Source organism: Cherax quadricarinatus, chromosome 29, assembly GCF_038502225.1.
Source record: "Cherax quadricarinatus isolate ZL_2023a chromosome 29, ASM3850222v1, whole genome shotgun sequence".
NCBI classification, from domain to species: Eukaryota; Metazoa; Arthropoda; class Malacostraca; order Decapoda; family Parastacidae; genus Cherax; species Cherax quadricarinatus.
In genome coordinates, this window is record NC_091320.1 from 16,135,272 (window position 1) to 16,140,271 (window position 5,000).

Sequence of the window (5,000 nt, forward strand, 5' to 3'; positions counted from 1 at the left end):
ACATACCTCTTGATCGTTTCTTGTGAGTTCTCCACCTTCTTTCCTCAGCCTTATCACCTGGTCCTTGACTGTTGTCTTCCTCCTAATGTGGCTATACAGCAGTTTCGGGTCAGATTTGACTTACGATGCTATGTCGTTTTCATACTGTCGCTGGGCCTCCCTCCTTATCTGTGCATACTCGTTTCTGGCTCTTCTACTAATCTCCTTGTTTTCCTGGGTCCTATGCCTCCTGTACCTTTTCCATTCTCTGTTGCACTTAGTTTTTGCCTCCCTACACCTTCGGGTAAACCAAGGACTCGTTTTGGTCTTCCTATTATTTCCGTTTCCCTTGGGAACAAAACTTTCCTCTGCCTCCTTGCACTTTGTTGCCACATATTCCATCATCTCGTTTACTGATTTTCCTACCATTTCTCTGTCCCACTGAACCTCCTGCAGGAAGTTTCTCATACCTGTGTAGTCCCCCCTTTTATAGTTTGGCCTGTCCCCTTCAGTACCTGTTACCTTCTCCACTTGTAACTCTACTATATAGTCAAAACTCAGAACCACATGATCGCTAGCTCCAAGGGGCCTCTCATAAGTGATGTCCTCAATGTCTGAACTGCTCAGGGTGAACACAAGATCCAGTCTTGCTGGCTCATCCTCCCCTCTCTCTCTGGTTGTGTCCCTGACATGTTGATGCATGAGGTTTTCAAGTACCACATCCATCATCTTGGCTCTCCATGTTTCGGGACCCCCATGTGGCTCCAGGTTTTCCCAGTCGATCTCCCTGTGGTTGAAATCGCCCATTACCAGTAACTTTGCTCTGCTCGAGTGAGCTCTTCTTGCCACCTCAGCCAGTGTGTCCACCATCACCCTGTTGTTTTCTTCGTACTCCTCTCTTGGCCTCCTGCAGTTCTGTGGTGGGTTATACATCACTCCAATGACTACTTTATGTTCTCCGGACTGAATTGTACCTACAATGTAGTCTCTTTCTCCAATCATGTCCATGCCTTCCATTTCCTCAAATCCCCATCGGTGTTTTATGAGCAGTGCAACCCCTCCTCCCCCTCTACTCCTTCTATCTTTCCTCAGGATCTGATATCCTGTTGGGAAGATTGTGTCTGTTATTGTCTCAGCGAGTTTTGTTTCTGTGACTGCTATGATGTCTGGGGATTTTTCACTGATTCTTTCATTCCACTCCTCATGTTTATTCATTATTCCATCCGCGTTTGTGTACCAAACCTTTAGTTTCTTTTCTATCATTGTGGTCATGCAAGAATATTGGGGTTGGGGGAGCGAGAGCCTTGGTGGGGGCCTATATGGGGCTGTGGTGTAGGTGGGGTTTGTGTTGATGGGGGTGGGGTTAGAATGCCCATAAGGGACAGCTGTTGGGGTGAGGTTTGTGATATGGGGATTGGTGGCAGAGGGAACAGTGAGTGGGTTGTAGTATAGGTTGCTCAGTTGCGTTGGGAATGTCGCGGGTGGAGTCTTTTGGTGGGAGATTCTGTGGGGTGTGTTTGCCCTTCCTCCTGTGTCTGGGTCCTGCTCATTTTCATTGCTTCTCGTTCCTCCTTGTGTCTCTGTACCCTCTCTTTCAGTGTAGTCCTTTCTTCTTGTGTTCTGTCGCGGTCGAGGTATACTCTCTGGTACCCCTCTTTGTCCCTCAGTCTTGCTTTCTCTTGCAGAATCCTGGTTCGAACTGATTCTTGTTAGGTAAGACACATATGCAACAGTTAGGTATCTTTATTGTGAAACGTTTCGCCTACACAGTAGGCTTCTTCAGTCAAGTACAGAAAAGTTGATAGAAGCAGAAGATACTTGAAGACGATGTAATCAGTCCATCACCCTTAAAGTTTTGAGGTGGTCAGTCCCTCAGTCTTGAGAAGAGCATTGTTCCATAGTATGAAACAATATGGGGAAGATGTGACAGGATGGACTGATTACATCGTCTTCAAGTATCTTCTGCTTCTATCAACTTTTCTGTACTTGACTGAAGAAGCCTACTGTGTAGGCGAAACGTTTCACAATAAAGATACCTAACTGTTGCATATGTGTCTTACCTAACAACCTGTCGGTATTTTATACCATTTTAATGTTCAATCTGTCAGACACTGCAACACAAGGGTATCTTGGTACAGACCTGCAATCAACTTCGACAACTTCCACCAGTGAGAGAGGCTGGATTTGAGAAGGACCTGCCTTCTCAACATCTGAGTTCTTACCTCTCCTAGTGGCCTACGTCTCACCTCTTGGCGCTATAAAAGCTCCATCCTGTCACATCTTCCCCATATTGTTTCATACTATGGAACAATGCTCTTCTCAAGACTGAGGGACTGACCACCTCAAAACTTTAAGGGTGATGGACTGATTACATCGTCTTCAAGTATCTTCTGCTTCTATCAACTTTTCTGTACTTGACTGAAGAAGCCTACTGTGTAGGCGAAACGTTTCACAATAAAGATACCTAACTGTTGCATATGTGTCTTACCTAACAACCTGTCGGTATTTTATACCATTTTAATGTTCGAACTGATTCTTCCTTGAAAGTTACTCTGACAGGCCGTATCCTTCCACTCGCAAACCACCCAATTCTCTGAAAATTTGTCACCTGGGTCATATTGCCCTCCCCTATTGTTTTCATGATGCCTTCAATCATTTTTTTCTCCTCCTGTTTTATTTCTTCAAAGTTGGCCCCCTTGGCTTCTTGGAGCCCGTACACAAAAACTGACCTCGCCCTTTCCTCCTCCCACTGAGTCTCCATCTGCGTCCTCTGAGGCATTTTATTTCCTTCCATTGACATGTTCTTGCCTTCAGTCCCTGTCATATCTGTAACTTCTATTCTCAGTGGACTGTCTTTCCTGACCAGCTGTCCCTTGCTACTGCAGTTGGCTGTTAGAATCTCTGCATATAGCATACCTTCATTGTCTTCGGACCTGTCGTTTGATCTTAGTGTGCTCGTCGTCTTTTCCCTGGCCCCACGTGGGTCTGATAGGGCCTTCATGTACGGCATGTCTCCGTTGTTGCTTACCATCCCCTTGTCTGCGCCTGACTTTGAATTTCCTGATGTCACACCTGAATTGTCATTTGTCTCTCTAATCTGTTTCAGGCTTTGCAGTTTCTCTTCTAAGCACTGTATCCTAGCTTCTGCTGCTAAGACCTGTACTTCCCACTTCCTGCACTCTTCAGCTATCCGCTCCTCCATTTTCTTACCAAGCTCTACTATCTTCCTTCCCCACTCTTCCTCCCTTTTTTGGAGCTCTAGCTCCCAGTCTTTCCTCCCTGGTTCGTCCACCAGATCTCTGGGTTTCCGTCCTCTAAGGCCACCCATTTTTTTTTTTTACTTTTTATTACCACAGACAGAAGGCTAGAGGAGGGAGAGGGTGTGGGGGAGAGAGAGAGAGGGTAGAAAGAGGGAGAGAGAGGAGAGAGAAAGGGTAGAAAGAGGGAGAGAGAGGAGAGAGTAGGGGGTGAGGGATAAGACCAAGGGGGAGGGAGAGAAATGTGAGGGGGGAGAGAAAGGGTAGAGAGAGGGAGAAAGAAAGGGAGAGGGAGAGGGAGAGAAAGAGAGAGAGAGGGAGAAAGGAGGGAAGAAGGCTATGAGAGAGAGAAACGCGAGGGAGGGAAAAGGTAAGAGGTCTGTGGGGGAGGCAGTCAAATTCCAAGGATCAGCTGTGTGTACTCACCTAGTTGTGGTTTCAGGGGTCGAGACCCAGCTCCTGGCCCCGAGTGTGTATGTGTGTGCGCGCGTGTGTGTGTGTGTGAGCACGTCAGTTGTTTATATGTCCCAGAAATACAATTCACTTCTGTGTATCCGTAATACTAATGAGATACCATTAACACTGAGAGTAGTTATAATAATTATAATACTAGCGTGTGTTAACAAGTCATTCTTTCACCCAGTTATGTACTACCTTTTACTACATGTGTAGAGGAGGGAGAGGGTGTGGGGGAGAGAGAGAAAGGGTAGAAAGAGGGAGAGAGAGGAGAGAGAAAGGGTAGAAAGAGGGAGAGAGAGGAGAGAGTATGGGGAGTGGGATAAGACCAAGGGGGAGAGAGAGAAATGTGAGGGGGAGAGAAAGGGTAGAGAGAGGGAGAAAGAGAGGGAGAGGGAGAGAAAGAGAGAGGGAGAAAGGAGGGAAAGAGGGTATTGAGAGGGAGAAACGCGAGGGAGGGGAAAGGTAAGAGGTCTGTGGGGGAGGCGGTCAAATTCCAAGGATCAGCTGTGTGTACTCACCTAGTTGTGGTTCCAGGGGTCGAGACCCAGCTCCTGGCCCCGAGTGTGTATGTGTGTGCGCGCGTGTGTGTGTGTGTGAGCACGTCAGTTGTTTATATGTCCAAGAAATACAATTCACTTCTGTGTATCCGTAATACTAATGAGATACCATTAACACTGAAAGTAGTTACATGTGTACCCAGTACTTGCTTCTCAGATTGTACTGTCTTTGTGTCCTAGACCATTATCTCTCGAAACTGTTGTCAGAGCTGTAGTCCCATTAGCCACGACTTAATCCTCCTGCTTAATCCTTACTCCTACAAAGTTTATCTTCCTACTACTGCTAGGTGTTGTGTGTATGATAATCGCTCTGGAGCAGGGTTTAGATATCGAGTTACCAGTGACCGCTGGGCCGGCTCTATCACTCAGACTTCCCCCAACCACAAACAGGTGATGTGTGTGTGTGTGTGTGTGTGTGTGTGTGTGTGTGTGTGTGTGTGTGTGTGTGTGTGTGTGTGTGTGTGTGTGTGTGTGTGTCTGTGTGTGTGTGTGTGTGTCTGTGTGTGTGTGTGTGTGTGTTAGTTACCATTTTGTCCTAGGCACATGTCGATTAGACACTAGGCCTGTTGTATGTGTGTGTGTGTGTGGGTGTGGGTGTGTGTGTGTGGGTGTGTGTGTGTGGGTGTGGGTGTGTGTGTGTGTGTGTGTGTGTGTGTCTGTCTGTGTGTGTGTGTGTGTCTGTGTGTCTGTGTGTCTGTGTCTGTGTCTGTGTGTCTGTGTGTCTGTGTGTCTGTGTCTGTGTGTCTGT